Source organism: Cololabis saira, chromosome 21, assembly GCF_033807715.1.
Source record: "Cololabis saira isolate AMF1-May2022 chromosome 21, fColSai1.1, whole genome shotgun sequence".
In the NCBI taxonomy this organism is placed as follows: Eukaryota; Metazoa; Chordata; class Actinopteri; order Beloniformes; family Belonidae; genus Cololabis; species Cololabis saira.
The window spans coordinates 31,688,945-31,708,078 of record NC_084607.1 but is presented as its reverse complement, the minus strand read 5'-3'; the positions used below and the strand labels follow the sequence as shown (position 1 = coordinate 31,708,078).

Sequence of the window (19,134 nt, the reverse complement as noted above, 5' to 3'; positions counted from 1 at the left end):
GTCTCCTGTCTTCCCCAACAGCGGGACGGATGCAGACAGTTAGACGTTGAGAGCTGGAGCTGCAGGCATGAAGGCTGAGAGTGAAACCCCTGAAACCTACATGTGCATGTGTCTCTTCTACAGGTCAGCAGACATTTGTACATGTATATGCTTCTGCAGGATGTGTGTGTGTGTGTGTGTGTAGTGATCAACCCTGCACGACCATGATCACACTAAGAACACACAGATTGGATATCATATCTCCTAACAGTCACTATGACTCACAGTCTGCTTCACTTCTGCCCCCAAAGCTGTCAAACTACACCGGCTCCACATCTGCAACCAAGGTGCTATCGTCAAACAAAAGCCCTCCCCTCTCACCTTTTTTGCTTTGTTTCACCCCCCCCCCCCCCCCCCCCCCCCCCCTTTTTTTTTAAACACATTTCTCTTTTTATCCCTTTCTTCCCAGCTTTCTCTCTTACTTTCTCCCTCCCTCCCTGGGTTTTATATAGAAAAACATTCCTGGTGTTCTGCTCGGCTCCAGCGAAACCTGGTGCTTATTTTCAGTGCCCTAAATTGATAGCAAATGTGAGGACGGATCCCTCCTCTCCCTCACTCTTCCCTCCCTTCATTCCCCCATGCACCGTCCCAACTTCCTCCCTTTTTGGCATTAACAGTTGGGATACGTGGAACATTTTCATGACCATATTGAACCCTGGGGTTTTATGTTGTTCAAGGTGTTCTCCTTCATATTCAACTGCATGTGTTTTTGTTGAATTTCTGGGGAGAGAAAGTGCACAGCCTGAGAGTCTCCTTGAGAGCCGGGACTGAGTCATAGCCTTGTTGTTTTTCAATAAGCCCCCCACTGCACCGTGGAAACCAAACCTGGTTAGCCTCAGCTGTCTTTACCCATAATTCAACAACTCATGTGTGTTTGCTTTCTCATTGTGTGCCTCGCTCACTTTCTCTGACTGCAAGTGAAACTCTAACTGCTCCCTTCATTTTGATGCAGTCAACTGAGTTCTGTTGGACCAAAATGCCCTCTATTGTTATGGATGTGGGCCAGGGAGGGAAACTGAGCCGTACGGATCGACCCTCTGCGGGTGAAGCTTATAACGGGGGGAAGAAGTCGGCCCCTCCTGAAGCTCTGGTTCCCCCTCAAAACTCAAAACCTCTGTTAAACCAATGAGAGGTGTAACCTGCAGCCAAGCAGTCACTCTCTTTTTAATGCACATGTAAATGTGAAAATAGCCACATGTAAGACGGCCCAACACCCAATTCAGTCATGTTGTGAAAATTTTAATCACTTTATCAATGAAAAACATGCATAAGTTTGGTGTTTAGACGCTGTTCAAACAGTATTTATTAGGCTTAAATATAGATATGGATAGATATGGGATTACTGGCTAAAGTGTTGCCATGTGTTTTTGTACGGTGTCATACTTGATGTTTATGGTGCCTTCTTTTCATGCACATGTGGAATAGTAATAGTGCGGTAAATAATCAAATTAGTTGGGCAACCTCAGAAAAATAAAGTCACCTGATTCATAACTTCATAGTCGCCTCAAACGTTAATGTTTTTTCCTCATTGCTTTATTTTCTGCCTCCTGGTGGCCACAATTGCCCCTCCTGCAGTTTTAGATTGCTCCTGGACCTTGGAAAATGATACTGGTAAGCTAGCTTGGTGGTTATAGAGCTCTGCATGGATGGAAAGCCAGGCTTGCCTGTTTGTGTTGGCCAACTTTCAGCATTCCACATTTCTTTGTGATTTTCAGCTCCCTGACCTCAGAAGACCCTCCATGCTACTGTAAGTCATACTCGCACCAGGAGCACAGATGGATCAGGAAAGAACACTGCAATCCTATTGGTTCCGAGATGCTTTATAAATACACATGTAATGAGAAATACTGGCCACGCTGCAGCTGCCACAGACACACAAACACATGACCAGAAGAATCCCGTAAATGCTCTGATCCTCATGTGTCTGTTGGAAAAGAGGTGAAGGATTTAAGTTTTAACATATTTCAAAGCATAAGCTGCTGATTTATTGCATTATACTTTGAAATATGGAAAGCTTTAGTTTGTTTTGGACTGCCAGCTGTTACGTTTCATAGTGACGTAGGAGCTGGGGACTATAGTGAAATAAGGTACTAGGTAAAGTTCACGTGATAATGATGGAAACGCTACGGTTCAAAAGGATTCCCAGTTCAGCGGCCGGAGCGCTTCGTGTGCCACTTGGTAGTCTGCCGCCCCACTCATCGTTTGCTGGGATGCATTGGTGGTAAGACTAGTCATGGGGCTTCCAACAAAAATAAAATTAAGAGCTCTAACAAGATTAGAGGTGCTAATTACTGACCCATGGTCGGGAAAAAGGAGAGATTCCATTCTCCTCCAACTTCACCCACGTCCAGGCACATGTCCCCTTATTTTATTATTCTTTCATACAACAGCCCGCCCACTGTGTGCAGCGTTCATTCACCCGTCCAGAGGATTCTGCCAGTCGGTGCAACGAGGCCAGTGTCACCTCTGCACAGGTCTCACCTCCACCGACCGGCAACGTGATGGACACGACCCACGTTTGTGCTCATTAACCCTTGTGCTGTGTTCAGGTCAAGGAAGGAGGAAGAGAAGAAGGAAGGAAAGAAGGAAGGAAGGGAGAAAATAAGGAAGGAAGGAAGGAAGGAAGGAAGGAAGGAAGGAAGGAAGGAAGGAAGGAAGGAAGGAAGGAAGGAAGGAAGGAAGGAAGGAAGGAAGGAAGGAAGGAAGGAAGGAAGGAAGGAAGGAAGGAAGGAAGGAAGGAAGGAAGGAAGGAGCAGTAGGAAGGAAGGAAGGAAGGAAGGAAGGAAGGAAGGAAGGAAGGAAGGAAGGAAGGAAGGAAGGGAGGGAGGGAGGGAGGGAGGGAGGGAGGGAGGGAGGGAGGAAGGAAGGAAGGAAGGAAGGAAGGAAGGAAGGAAGGAAGGAAGGAAGGAAGGAAGGAAGGAAGGAAGGAAGGAAGGAAGGAAGGAAGGAAGGAAGGAAGGAAGGAGAGAGGAGGAAGGAAGGAAGGAAGGAAGGAAGGAAGGAAGGAAGGAAGGAAGGAAGGAAGGAAGGAAGGAAGGAAGGAAGGAAGGAAGGAGAGAGGAGGAAGGAAGGAAGGAAGGAAGGAAGGAAGGAAGGAAGGAAGGAAGGAAGGAAGGAAGGAAGGAAGGAGAGAGGAGGAAGGAAGGAAGGAAGGAAGGAAGGAAGGAAGGAAGGAAGGAAGGAAGGAAGGAAGGAAGGAAGGAAGGAAGGAAGGAGAGAGCAGGAGGAAAGAAGGAAGGAAGGAAGGAAGAATGAAGGAAGGAAGGAAGGAAAGAAGGAAGGAAGGAAGGAAGGAAGGAAGGAAGGAAGGAAGGAAGGAAGGAAGGAAGGAAGGAAGGAAGGAAGGAAGGAAGGAAGGAAGGAAGGAAGAATGAAGGAAGGAAGGAAGGAAGGAAGGAAGGAAGGAAGGAAGGAAGGAAGGAAGGAAGGAAGGAAGGAAGGAAGGAAGGAAGGAAGGAAGGAAGGAAGGAAGGAAGGAAGGAAGGAAGGAAGGAAGGAAGGAGGATAGGAGAATTAGGTCATTTTGACCCAAAGACAGTACAAGGGTTAAAGTTTGACGCACAGACAAAAACAGAAGTTAAGAACTTCTGTTCTTAAAAGAAAAGGGCGGGGGGTTCACCTCAAAATGAGGGAACAAGTAAGGCCTTGCAGCTGATCCAGACAGGATCCAGTTGTTGCTGTTGTGCGGTGACTTGCTTCGCTCCTTTTGCCCCAGAACTCCTGCAAGGGCTGAACTCACTAAGACAACATTACTTAAGGTGCAGGCTGGCAGAGCAGCCCCTGTGTGTGCCCGTGTGCGAGTGTGTGCACGGCATGTGTGTGAGTGGCCATACTGTTCGGTAGTGGGGGCGGGGGGCGTTGCATGTGGCTCTTAACATAACATTAAGGTCCACTTGGCAAATAAATGATCTGACAGCTTCAACTTAACTCAGTGTCTCGCAAACTCACATAAACGGAGAGTAGATTTGTTAAACATTCACAAAATGTATATGTTTCAATTCTAACAGAAAAGGTCTCTGTAACGGCAATTACCCCACACTGACACGCCGACATGATGTGCTTTTCTTAAAATCAGTCTCGTTTATTCAACTCCAGGCCATCCAATAATGAATTACTGTACAATCTTCAATAAACATATCATAATGTCATAAATTGGGAAAGCAAAACAGAAGTGTGACAGGTAGACGGGTCGGGGAGTGAAGACAAAAATGCAAACATTCTAGCAAATGTCAAATCTCCCCCTGGGTAAACCGGTCCTTTTGAATTGGTTCCTGATATACGCAGAGCCCAATCACCAGCGGTTAGCAAACTCTATTATTCACAAAAGCAAAAACAATAACTGTCAACTCCAATCAACGACGCGGAGAATAAGACCTGGATCCGGGCCATCTCCTAATTCATACCTCTTCAGATGGAGACCGAACCGCGCGCTGCCCCGGCCCCCTTGCCCCCAGAATATTCCCCATCTCCGCCCTTTGCCCCGGGGAACTGTGTCAGGATGGTTTACGCACTAAAAACAAACAGGCATCCAATTGCAACAGCAAGAAAGATGGATGTGATGGGGAGAGGAAGAGGGATGGAGTGGGAAGGAGGAGGGACGGGGGCAGGAACACAGTGTGAGGGGAGGAGGGGGGAACACCACAGAGGAAGAGAGTGAAAGTTGCTATAAAACAACAATAATAGGAAGCCTCAGTGCCACCCAGTGACCACATCAAGGCTGCTCTAATGACAGGCTGTGGAGAAGACGTGTCTGCCCGGGTGATGGATGTGTGTGTGTGTGTGTGTGCATGCTACATCATATTAACCACACAGTTATGTACTGTCTAGTACATCTCAGAACTTGGATATGTAATATTCACCGTAAGCTGTCGTTCTAGAAAATATATTTCTATCTTGCAGGTAACTTTATTTCTCTATTTACGAGCAGCTGCTTGTTAGACTTTCTTTGTTCCTCGCTGGTTTTGTTCCTGACTACCTGCCCGTCAGAGGTGTCTTCAGTATTCACATTCATTACTCAGGTAGAAGTATAGATACTAGAGTTTAAAAATACTCCTGCAGAAGTTGAAGTATCAACTCAAGTTTTTTACTCAAGTAGAAGTATAAAAGTACTGGTTTCAAAACTACTTAAAGTATAAAAGTAAAAGTAATGTAAGGGGGAAAAAGCCATTAAGGACAAAAGCCATTGAAAATGAATGCATCTTAGTATAATGCAAATATATTAAAGAAGCATATATGTGTACTATTGAGCATTAACATGTGTTTCAGAGAGCAGCAGATATGATGACTAGTTGTCTATAAGTATTGTAATGGTGCAAAAAGTCAAACTTCAGAGGCATGTTATCATTTATCCTAACCTTTATTGGAATGTACATCCAAGTTTAGTTGCAGGAATCTGAGGGAACGGATGTAAGAACAAAACTGGACAAGAACATCTGAAACAACCACAACCAAATTCACTCTATCCGGATGGAGCAATTTAACTGGATAGTTTTTTATTAAAGGCCGAAATGAAATAGAGTAACGAGGCTGTTTTTAAAATGTAAGGAGTAAAAAGTACAGATAATTGCGTGAAAATGTAAGAAGTAAAAGTAAAAAGTCGTCTGAAAAATAATTACTCCAGTGAAGTATAGATAACCAAAATTTCTACTTAAGTAAGGTAACGAAGTATTTGTACTTCGTTACTCAACAACTCTGCTGCCCGTGCAGCGCTCGGTGGTCTAACCACACTTCATCTTGCACCTCCTGCTCTCCAGCTCTCCTGTAGTTGGCTCCATCCAATCAATCCATCCATCAACGAAACGTCAGCATTCTCAGGTTTTGTTAACATTATAAGAAAAGCTTTAACTGTAAACCTGTCAATCATGAGGTTGAAGGTGGTGGAGGTGCACTGGGCTGCTTTATAAGGTTAAGTATAGGAGAATTTGCACATGTGATATACAGTATGATAATGGAGGGGTAAATAAGAAAGATGCTAATATACTTATAATTATTGTGAATTCACATATGTATGCAGCAGCAACCAGGTTTCTTCTACGCATGCATGTTACCTTTAGCTGTTGGAGTGGTTTCACGTTTGAGCGTGTTTGCATCCTACAAACAGCAACCATTTCAAGCAGGAAGAGTTGTCATGAGGCAAATGTTCTGCAGACGTGTGCGATGCACCTGGCACGGACATGCAGGAGGAGCACTCGGGCGTCATTATGGGCTACACTGGACCACTGTGTGTCATAAACGGTGTAAGACGAGGCCGTTTACCCGAGCAGACCTGGACCCAGAGCCTCGGGGGCAAAAAAAAAAGATGTTTTTGTTCATGAACGTGATAAAGAAAGAGAAATCCTGACCACAAAAGAAGCTCTGTTTAGCTATTTCAGTGAGGAATTCCAGGACTGATCCACTGAGAGCACAAGTAGGAAAAAAAGGAAAAAGAAAGAGAAAGAGGAGCTTTATTTGGTTAGCAGCCTCTACAAATTAGTTTGGGGGAATAATGTGTGTAATTAGGCTTTGTTTGCTTAGTATTAGAACACAAAATACGTCGGGATTACTTCATCAGACATCTAAAGGCCAATTAAGAGGAGATGGGTGAGACGCTATGGGCAGAATGAACTGCCATGTTTATGCATCTATTTTCATGTTATTGTATTTCCCTACTTGTGTAATATCAGGTGAGTGTCAGCGGGGGAGCTGGGGAGCTCACCAGGTTGAGCATGGACCCCCCCACCCCTAGGACCAGCATTCCCTGGAAGAAGAGATCTTGTATCTCAATGGGACATTTCCTGGATAAATAAAGGCTAAATAAATCAAATTAAATAAAGTAACGGCCACGAGAGCCACAAACACAAAAGAAAAAACAGCTTGGGCGAAAGACGCTGGAAAATAAAATGTTTCGGTAAAATCTTTCACAGCGGAGAGCGACCTCAGTGTGACATAAATGAACAGTTACTGCAAACTGACAAGAATATAACGTACAGAAGTGGTTCTCAAACTTCTGTTCAAGTGGTGCTACTGCCAGAGGTGTCTTCAGTATTCACATTCATTACTCAGGTAGAAGTATAGATACTAGAGTTTAAAAATACTCCTGTAGAAGTTGAAGTATTAACTCAAGTTTAAAAGTACTGGTTTCAAAACTACTTAAAGTATAAAAGTTAAAGTAATTTAAGGGGGAAAAAAGCCATTAAGGACAAAAGCCATTGGAAATGAATGCATCTTAGTATAATGTAAATATATTAAAGAACCATATATGTGTACTATTGAGCATTAACATGTGTTTCAGAGAGCAGGAGATATGATGACTAGTTGCCTATAAGTATTGTAATGGTGCAAAAAGTCAAACTTCAGAGGCATGTTATCATTTATCCTAACCTTTATTGGAATGTACATCCAAGTTTAGTTGCAGGAATCTGAGGGAACGGATGTAAGAACAAAACTGGACAAGAACATCTGAAACAACCACAAACAAATTCACTCTATCCGGATGGAGCAATTTAACTGGATAGTTGTTTTTAAAGGCCAAAATGAAATAGAGTAACGAGGCTGTTTTTAAAATGTAAGGAGTAAAAAGTACAGATAATTGTGTGAAAATGTAAGGAGTAAAAGTAAAAAGTTGGCCGAAAAATAATTACTCCAGTGAAGTATAGATAACCAAAATTTCTACTTAAGTAAGGTAACGAAGTATTTGTACTTCATTACTTGACACCTCTGGTCCCACTCAGTGTGAGGTCTTGCTTGAGACCTTCAGAAATGTTCTCATCATAGTTTCCCCAGTGTTGTTTCGTGAATGTGTCCTTTGCATCCGTTCATGAAAGATGAACAGCTTCAGTCCAGCTAAGCAAACTTTTATTTAGGTCTTTATGTTGGAAAAGTAGCCTGGTGTCACACAGAACTCGGTGCTCTTCGGCCCAAACCACAGGTCCAAAAAGCTCCCTTGTTGCATGGATTGAGAGTGAATGTCAATAAAACCTTCACCCCCCCCCCATCTCAGTCCGCTCCTGCTTTCAGGTTTAAATTGTTTGCCCTCTGCTTTTCCGGCTATCTATAGATCATCCGCTCTTAAAATAAACACGCAGGCTTGGATCAGCGTCTCCATCATCATTCTGCTGGAGCAGAACATACTTGCAACAAGTAGCCTGCCCTTCTGCCATTATGCTAGCTCTCTTTGTGTAACCTCCTGCGTGTTGGGGTTTCTGGAAGAAAGCCTGTCATTAAACCTCACCAACAAAAGAAAAGGAGCTGCGAGTGGAGCTCAGAACCAGGGTGGTCCGAGTCCAATCATACACCAATCAAAAGTTACAACACCAAGGGCAAATAACAGAGCGGCTCGCCGCTAGCCGCTCTCCGCTCACCGCTACTGCTGCTGCTGGGAAGGCCGACGCAGTCAAACACTGAATAATAATTGTAACAGTAATAATCCTCCTTGGAATCACACAAATTGCTTTTCCCGCAGATGGTTTTCAAGAGATCATAGGTTTTACAGCTTTCTAGTTTTTGTGGTGACAGATTGCACCCAATCAAAGACCAGTAAAAGGGGGGGCTCGGTCGGGTCTGGTTTACCTCCACTGCAAACCCTGGCCTGCTGCCCCTCCTGCAAAAACACTCGCTCTCCATCCCAGTTTCCAGCTGGGTCACTTTTTTTTTTTGTGCAACGGAGTTACTGTGCACGCCTGCTCGCGAACTCAAATGATCTCTGGCTTTTGCACATCGTTGGCCGTGCAGACATCAGGTGTGGAGGGGCCTCAGGTGCCGGGTGGAGCCAACCAGGACTCTCATCTGCTCTGCTGCAGACCCCGTTTGTTGTCACTCAGCCTTCTTCTGTGGCACACATGAGCACATGCACACACACACACACACACACAGTCTGCTGGAGGACACTAAGAAACGCTTGAAAGCAGTGAGTCTTCACCCACTTCATCTCTGTGGACCGTAGGGCCAGAGGGGATCGGAGCTTGATCTTTACATGAGCAAATCAAGACTGCTGGAGAAACAGAGGGGTCTGATTCCCCATCAGTGGTACTAGGGCTGTTCGATTAATCGATTTTAAATCGTAATCGCGATTATGTAATTAGAACGATGTTAAAACGTGAAAATCGTAAAATCGATTTTTCACTTTTTTTTTTATCTTGTCTGCACACACATTAATGATTGATACCATATTAATGATTGATGGAAATACCTCTCAATACCTGCGACAAGTGCCCCATGGGAGAGGCTCTTTAGTGTAGGAGGGGGCGTTGTAACCATGGTGATAGACTAACATGCCACCGGGCATCCCTCAAGCCAGATGCCGTAGACCGGCTCGTGTTCCTTGCAAAAAACTTGCAAATGTGAATAGCAAATGTAATGACTGACATTACACACCTCTACCTCCTTCATGGGTTGCATTATTATAGATAAAACTAATAATAAAAAAATAATAATAATTTTATTATATTTTTTAAAACTTTTTTTCAACTTATTTTACAGAGTTTTGCACTTTATTCATTCATTTTTGGTTTAATAAGAGCAAAGTTTGCACTCAATGGGGCAAATGTTCAATAAAAAAACAGCATATTTGAAATAATTTCTTTGCCTTTTGTCAATTCACAAAATAATCGTAATCGTAATCGAAAATCGGATTTTGAGAGAAAAAAATCGAGATTTTATTTTTGGACAAAATCGAACAGCCCTAAGTGGTACCAACGCTTGCAGAAATCAGCGTGTAGGCGACCAAAGATTCTGACCACTGCCTGACCCCTGCCACTTCATTTCAACAAGTGATGAGGACAAACCAATACCTCGCTCTTAACACAAAAACCAGACTGAGCATTTTTATTAACAGAACATGACTTGATAAAATCTGTTTAATATCCTTTAAAATCAATCATGGGTTTTGTAAGGAATCCCACTCCCTCGCCCCAAATAGTAAATAAAGACTTGTTTTATTGAAATTGCAAGAAGTTGCTGACTTCATTGTAAAGCACATTGAGACAAGGTTAAGAATTCAGTACTCTTTTTTTTGTTTGGCTATTGAAATTTTAAAAAGACTAAAAGGGAGTAAACGACAGATTTTTGCTATTATTTTATTTCCTTATAAGACCGGAGAAAGTGATACCCCCACAAGGAAGTAAAGTAAAACAGCCATGATTGCCTGCAGGCTCACCCACTTTTGTAATTAAAATAACTCTGAGCGGCCGTAGGGATCCTCGGAGGATAAAAAAAAAAAAAAGCCCCTGGGTTGAAACGGGCCTAACGGAAACGTGTGAAAAACATTTAGGTCCTAAAATTACAAGTGATATTTTTACAAGTCTCACTTGGTTGATATCCAGGGAGAAGTGTTTCATATGTCCGGAAATAGTCGTATTATAACAGTAAGAAAATCTACTTTCTTGCAAATGTGATGGATCTCAGTCTGACCAACGTTCCTGGTTGAGCTCCGTCCAGGGTTCCTGGTGTCACGCTCAGAGCTGGGTAGTAATGAGTTACATTTACTCTGTTACATTTACTTGAGTACGTTTTGGGAAATGTTGTACTTTTGGGAGTAGATTTGAATCACTATACTTTTTACTTTTACTTGAGTAGATTTGTGAAGGAGAAACTGTTCCTCTTACTCCGCTACATTAGGCTACGTTGAGCTGTTACTTTTCTTTTATCCCTTTTATCCGCGTACGCGTCAATCTCATGACATCACTGGGTGATTCTTTGGGAAAAATGTTTGTTTTTGCATGTTTTGTCACATTTACACAGACTCAAACACACACAGAGTTTCTATGAGTTCATGGGCTTGTTCTATTTTCTTTTTTTTTATTTTCTATTTTTTTTATTCTGTTATTATTTTATTATTTATTACTTGAATTTACTTTAAGATTAATTTAATTTAATTTAATTTAGCTATTTTTTATTTTTTATTGATTTAATTTGCCTGAAGATGATTATTTTGTACTTCAGACGTTACTCAACAGTTACTCAGTACTTGAGTAGTTTTTTCACCAAGTACTTTTTTACTTTTACTCAAGTAATTATTTGGATGACTACTTTTTACTTCTACTTGAGTCATATTATTCTGAAGTAACAGTACTTTTACTTGAGTACAGTTTTTGGCTCCTCTACCCACCTCTGGTCACGCTGGTGGAGACCCCTCACCCGCCCCACTGTGCAGATATCTGCTCATCCATCTGCATGAACGCGGGTTCCCTCTATAGAGTGGAAGTGATCTGAGTAGATTCCTCTGGCAGAGCGCCGCGCTCTGGTTGCCCACATAGTGGGCCGGAGCGCTACGGAAACGGCCCAGCTCTGCATGGACACTCACGGTGCCAACCAGGCCAGCCGCAGACACTCCTTGGACATCGCCCAGGTAAGGTACTGGGAACGGAATAAAGCTGTCTCGCCATGGCAACCCCCGCCATCCGCCTGAAGCAACTGTTACGTTTCTATGAGACGGCACTTTAAAGGTGTAAAATGTACAAATGTACACATTTATTGAAGAAATAAATCAAACCATCATCTTTTTTCCCTTAATCCCCCACGTATTTCATCGTTCTCAAGGAAGGGGCAAGAAGCAGAACAGCATTTTGTTTCGTTTTTTTTTTTTTCTTTAAAGGAAATGTATGCCGTGCATCAACGCTGCCAATGAGAATTCAATTGAGGGTGAAATAATAGACGGGGGGGGGGTTTTGACAGTGGACGGGTACGACGAGAAACGCTACTATCCAGAGTTAAGCCTGTGAAATGGAGACGGGCGTTCATGAGAAAAGCAAGCAGATGGAAAAAATCAGCGAACATGTCAGGTGATGCTGTGGGTTTTTGAGTGGGAGCCCAGACCTGGACGGTCCTGAGTATTTTTACAGAAAGCATGAAAGGGGGAGCTGAATAAAAGAGATGGATGATAACACAGGAATGTAAGGATGGGATGAGAAGAGTGAAGGCGGAACAGTAAAGAAAGTCCAAATTAACAGTAAAAACTGCTGAAAAAGTCACATTAACATTAACTAAAACAGCAACAAACAAGAATCTTAAAGTTATCATGATTGTCAAATAAGCTTAATTTGAAAGTCCTTGAAATGATAAAGAAGAAAAAAAAAAAAAGGGAAGCGTGGCCTCCCTTATCTTCTCCACAGGCTTGTTGATACTGTAAATCCAATTATTTGTCCTCATGTGACCAGTGTTGTGTTGCCCGGAGACGTACGAGTGCGTTCAGACGTCCTGCTACGTTCACCTTCCCCTCGCTCCCGCGTCTCCCGCCGCAGAGATGAAAGGGCGCTGCTTTTTAAGTGACGATAATGGAAAACAGACACCCAGGTGCGCTCGCGGACGCACGGAGCACGCTCAAACACATGCTGCTTGCATTGCTGAACCCGCTGACACCGTCTTACATAAACACCGTCCAACCGCTAGTGGGTCAGAATCAACGTGAAGGAATTAAAACTAATTATTAGTTATTGAAATTAATAGAAATCAATGCTGAAATCCAGCGTGCAAGTTAGCGTACAGTCGGTCTCGGTAGCCGTATTTCACGTGGTGCTGATCACAGGGGGCAGGACCCCCACCTCCACTGCCCCATATATTCTCTCTGTTATTTCAGGGAACAAAGGAGGGGCTCTTGAGGCCATGGGTGGATCCATGAAAGGAAGAAAGGAGTCTGCTCCTGGTCCTGGCTGAATAGGGGCCTTTCACACTTAGAGAGGCCTGTTTACTCTCCCTCAATAATGGCTCTAATTTTCTGATCATTATTGAGTAATTCCATCCACCCCCACACCCAGCGTTTAACACTTTCTCCCATCAGTCAGCGCACCGCCGAGCTGTCTCCGAGGGGCCCCGGGCCCCGGAGTGATGAACAAGACATGTTCTTCATTTCCTCCAAATCCATCAGCCCTTAATCCCCACGACCTTTCCCTGCCCTGCCCACGCAGACCTTTAGCAAAAAATGTAAAATTATGCAAAGGCACACACCGTTGTCAGAAAAAAGGAGCAAATCAGTCGTACCTGCTGATTTGCCTCTAATGCGCCTTGTGCACATGTGGCATTGATCTCTGCTCTGATTGGAGATGAGCTCCATTTTATCCTCCATTTTGTTCTAACCATGAATCCAAAGAGGCTCCATCACACGACGGAGCCCCCTCTCTGCTTAAAAAATCCTGTGGAAAGAATTTTGGAGGCGCTCACGTCTAACGCGATAGCCATTTTACCCCGCGCAGCCAGCATCTCTGCAAAAAATAAGACCCCAGTTTAAATGTTCAGCATCTCGCCTTTCCCTGGCAGCCCCCGGGAGTGGCGGCGGGGCATATGGGAGCGTTGCAGAAGGGGCAGACGCGTCGAGCAGAAACAAGGCTACGGAGAGGGAAAAATGTTAAAATGTGAGCGAAAGAAAAGGATCAGAAGAGGAGAAGTTGGCAGGGACTGTGAGTCGGTTTGAAAAGCTGGCACCTCCTAAACGGAGCTGCAGCACTGGGTGCCAAACGCTGCCAACCAGCCCCACCAGCCTGAATATGTGCCCTCCCTCTGTCTTTGTTTTCAGCCTGGTATTTTGCATTATCTTTATTCTACGCTTTTCTCTTTTTCTTTTACTTCATATCAGTGCTCGGCATCACCTTTACGGGAATGAGCGACGTTTGCGTTGGTCCAAATGAGGAAAAATATAAGAATAAAGCAGAGGGGGAAAATTAAAAAGAGGGTATTTATTCATCCCTAAATTGAAAGGGGTTCATTACAAAAGGTTTTTTGTTCAAGTTATTTTATCGGAGAGAATTTTTTGGTTGGCTTTAAATAAAAAATCCACACGCGACACAGCGGGAGGGTTTTCACGCGCCAGCATCTCTGTGTCCCAGTCCCGTTTTCCGTATGGAAAGAGATGTCCCAATTACAGGGCAGTCTCCGTGCGCTCTGCTCCACTGGACCACGAGAACAAGGCGAACCGAGCAGAATATGGCTGCTGGGAAATCGCCCAGAAAAGACGCTCTCTTTCTTTTTTCCTTCCTTTCTGCCGCTCTGCTGTGCTCACCTCTCCTCTCCTCTCCTCTCTCCTCTCTCCTCTCCTCTCCTGCTCTCTGCCCCTTGGCTCAGGCAGCTCAAGAGCCAAGCCACCCCTCTTGTGTGGGGATACGTATGCTTTTAGCAGACAGACAGATTTCAGGTCTGGCGCCTGTACAGAGGAAGGAGAGGACTGGTCATGCAAATTCACCGAGTGAAATGAAACAGCGTCGGACTAAAATAATATACAGAGCAGAAACTGGAGAGAAAGTGTGTGTATTTTTTCGTTCGCTATTTTGAGGAAAGGAAGAAAAAAAAATATGTTAACTTTAAGGAAGCAATTACTCAGTCGAGTTGCTACTTTTTCAAATTACATTTGTTTAATGTTACCACATATTTCTGCATTTTATTAGGCAATTACTTGAATAAATGAATCTTATTTTATAAAAGACAGCTAAAAAATGAATTAAGGTTAAGCTGCTAAAGACACACCATAACGTTTATTTATTGATCTTAATTACACAAATAATTAAAAATCACTGTACAGTGAAATTAGGAAACAAAGCTGCTTCAAATAGCAATTCTTGTTGCAAAGATTTTTTTTTTTCTTTCTCTCTTTGCAAAGCTAAGACCTGACTTTCATTTTCAAATTAGACCTAATTCAATCATACACTCTTTTGTACATCTTTTTCAGTATTATTCAATAAACTTGTTAATTGCAGTGAGTATCAGGCAGCTTTGGCCCCGCTCCCAAAGCCACAGCAGCGCTCGGCAGCTGAGGCGATGCGGCGATGGGAAGTTATGAAGGATTGGTTGCAGGAGGTCTGAGGATCAGCCCGATGTGAGCAGCGCCGTTCACATCGGAAGCACACGCTGGAATAATCTGTTTACCGGCGGTTCCTTACTCTCCCTCCTCTCCTCCTCTCCTCCCTTTTCCTTCTGATGTGACAAAAGCCAGTGGGAACTTTGAAGGGCCTGCGTTCGGGGCCAACTTGCGCGGCTGTCAGAGTTCCCTGCGACACCGTTGTCACGGACGCCGTCCTGCCGCGGGAGGGGGATCTCACACTTTACTGGGCACATTATTTAGATGACATCAAAAACATAAGAAATTTTCCACTGAAAGTGTTTCTTCACACTAGATAAAAGCATCTCCGTCGGTGCCGGCAGCTCTCTCTGTTTCCCTGTTGGCCCGGGTTCCGGACCCGTTCCAGGATACTCGGGCACAACCGTGCTCTCTATTCACAAACCTCTGCTCCATGAAACAACACCGGCTAACGAAGGGAGAGGACCGTAGAGGATGTTTTTCTCTTTCAATCCTTGTACCTCCTCCTTTTGTTCCTCTGAAAAACACACGGCGCTGACTTTATAACCCGGGTGATATGCTGCTAAAATAATGCTAATGCTAATAATAATGCTGCTAACTGTCTATTAATAGTTTTAAACAGAGATTGAAGACCAGCCTTATTGATCAAGCGTCTAGAAGTGCTTCCACTTAATGTGGACTCACTTCTGCACGTGCACACCGAGAAATTGTCTGTTTATATCCATCTTTTTGGAACGCTGTTTTTTTTTTGTTTTTTGTTTTTTGTTCTTGCTATTATTTCAATATAATGTATTTTTTTGGTGAGAACTTTGAATAAGCCCATTTAGGGCTTCCTTTCTCACCTGCACATATTTTCATGCTTTTATGTTCATTTAAACTTTTGTACCGTTTTTTTTTTTTTATGTTGTGCAAATAAACAAATCAAATCAAATCAATGCAACAGTGTAAAACTCCCAGAATCACACTGCATCCTTTTTGCTCTGTTCTGCATTTTGTAAGCACATATCTGATCATTTTACCGCCTTTTGAAGCTCAGGATATTGTGCAAAGCAGATAAGAGGTGTTTGATGGATTATCATGATGTGAAGGCGGTGAGTCCATCCGTCTTACTGCCGGATTCAGGTCCCTCGCTTTGTTTCGGCCTCTTTTAAAGGAGATTCTATTGGTCATCTGTAAACGTCGGGACCGTACACAAAGCCTGGCGAGTCAATGAACATCTCGGGCTGGCGGTGGCAACCGTAGCAGCATTGGAGACGCACCATTTTCTAGCGTGCACACACACAACTCAGACGCTGCACACAGTTGGCTTTCAGACGTGGCCCAGGCATCTCCCCGGTCCGTCTGTCTCCAGCGCAGAGGACAAATATTGAGGCTGCGCTCTTTCAGAAACATCTTTTTATCATAACAGCACAAGTAATGAAAGCCGTATGAGGCGGCTCGCGCTCCAAACATGACTAATGCTGGAACCGTGCAACTTCGTCAGACCAACAAATATGGAACACGTCGCTCTGAAACACAACGAGCCCGAGCCGTTTCTAGGTGGAGGAGGTTTCCTGGGAGCCGGAGGTGACCGAGGATGAGCCCGGGCAACATTATTCTCACGTCACATGCGACAGAATTGGTGAAAAGAAAAAGAAACAGCATTGTTCCCACTTGACTGGGTCTGCAGCAGCGAGATCAGGCCCCGTGTGCACAACCAGGTACTTGTCAAGTCAGAACGGCCGGGCTTGTTTTGGTAGTCGGAGCCTAGTTTTGCAGCTGCGGTTGCAGAACTGCAGATCAGAGTACATCAGCTTTGATGTCCCTGCTCCCGCTTGCCCCGCCTGGAAGGGCCGAAGTCTATAATTGGACAAAAGCAGAGTCACATCATGTTCAGAGGAGGGGGTTCGTTCGTGTTTGTGTGAAGAGGTGTCTCTCCAGTTCTGTCAATTATGCCGGGGTTGAAAGCAGAGTTTCCCTCAGCAGTTGGCAACACTGACATCAGCGGGGACGCGAGGACCGAAAACACAGCGACGGAGGCGGCCGCGGTCCAATCATCAGGCCTGGCAGCTGATAGCTTCCGCAAGATACAGACACCATGGAATGGGGAGCTAAGAATAAAACTGTAACACTGCCACCCGAAAGGTCAGAGTGGAGCCACTGTCTGCCTGCCCTCTGTAAACTCTGACTAACCCCAGCTCCTCTGGTGGAGAAAATAAATATATAAACACATATGTACACAACCACATGTATGTGTTTCATTTAGTGCGTGTGACGCGTCGCACTAGCTGCATCTTACTCGGACAGGGAAAACACAAATTGAGCAAATCTAGATTATGGATAAAACACCAAGGAGATGGTTTGCTATCTGAAAAGCAGCCGAAGTTAATCTGATTTGATTCTGGATGTGCGTACGGAGTATGCGTGTATGCTGGATTTTGGCTCAGAATTTAAAAAAAAAAAGGAGTCCTTTTCTACGAGGGGCACCAGGCTGCGTTGGGAGCTAATCTGAGTCGCGGTTCACCACGGCGCATTGTGGAACAGGAAGAGGCGCTCGCGAAAGCCCCGAAAACTCCTGCAGAGTTACACGCTGGCCTGAAAGGAGTCTGGCATGTGGGACTCTGGTCACACAGGAGCTCCGCGCCTCCTTGCCAAGCAGAAGAATTAAGGCCTGTAACTGTATGCCAGTGTGTGGTGAGAGAATGCAGGATAATGCTAAATGGGTGGAGAAGGATCTCTATCTGCAAACACTCGGACAAGTGGATAAGTACTTTGATGGGTTAAATTACTTTAGCACAATATATATATATATATATACATATATATATATATATATATATATATATATATATATATATATATATATATATATATATATATATATATATATATATATATATATATATATATTTATTTATTTATTTAGAAAAAATTAAATGTCTCAATTATCTTCACTACTGTTTAAAGTCTATCACCAGCAATACCACATTTGAAGTTTTAATCAACCAAAAATTTAAATTTCAAACAAATCAAATGAGCTTCTCAATTGTTCAGATTGTTTTCTACGATAAAACTCCAGTTTCAGTCTAAGTGGACACTCTACCAATATAATAATTCAGTAATATTCTAGTAATTAATGCACAATTTTAACCCTCTGTAACAAAACACATTCTTGTTTTATTTTTTTTGAGGGGTTACAAAGAAATAAAAATAATAATTGATAATTTCATTTTATTATTTAATTTTAGTATTTATATTTTACCTTTTCAGATTAATTAAATAATACATTTGTATTTCAAATTTAAGTAAACATAATAATAAGACCAAACTGTATTTAGCTGTTGTTCATCAGCCTTCAGAGGAACAAGCAGGGACTATATTATTAATTTATATTATATATTAGGTATATATTTCACTGGGATATTTTCATAATCTCTATTTGGACTTCACGGTTGTCAGCAGGAAACACATGTGGCAAATATGGAAAAATAAAAACACCTCACACTTGTCCACAACAAAAGACTAGGGCTTGATTGGTACAAGCATGCGGGCGAGCTCGGGCGTCTGCATGCAAATGTGTCCACTTGTGAGTGCGAGCGCGGCGCGTGGAGAGCAGCGTGGAGAGCAGCGTGGAGAGCAGCGTGGAGAGCAGCGTGGAGAGCAGCGTGGAGAGCAGCGGCGGGCTGAGACGGCCGGGGCTGCAGACGGGCTGACTCTCCCTGCCTGCAGACCTACCTGGGCCCGAGCCAGCTGTCAGCGCGCTCTCCAGACCACCACACACAAAAGGACCCACAGACAGACGCCACAGCGCCGCTCACACGCACCAGTCCCACCGTCCACACACACACTCAGATTAGAGGCACATGACAACCGTGCAGGCTCACACACACGCCTGTGAGAGTGTGTGAGTGTGTGTGTGTGTGTGTGTGTGTGTGTGTGTGTGTGTGTGTGTGTGTGTGTGTGTGTGTGTGTGTGCACAGATAAACAGGTCTGCAGATGCTTTTGTTTACAGATGGCGCCGCAAAACATGCACATTTGGATTTAGGCAAATTTGCACACAAATGCTTGAACAAATGCAGCGATGCGCACACGTCTCTTCGTAAACACAGGTTTTAGGGAAGGACTGTCAAATTCTGAGAAAGCTCTTCAAACCCGATAAAAACATCAGTCAGAGAGACTTTTTTGTTGTTGTTATTGTTGCTTTCATCGGCTGCTGGAGTTTATTTTGCATGTCGAGACATGATCCTTTTCTCAACTGAGTTTCAAAGCTTTGGCAATGGGTCCCATTGGTACACGCTGCAGGGAGAGGTCTAAACTGTGGCTCTAATGCCAAAGCATATGTGTCAGAGCCCACACTG

General features: G+C 43.7%; 1 protein-coding gene across 13 annotated transcripts in view; it reads right to left on the bottom strand.

Annotated features, from left to right (window-relative positions):
- Positions 1-19,134, bottom strand: part of nfixb (nuclear factor I/Xb) — a 145,109-nt gene that overhangs the window by 85,639 nt on the left and 40,336 nt on the right. The window lies entirely within an intron of this gene.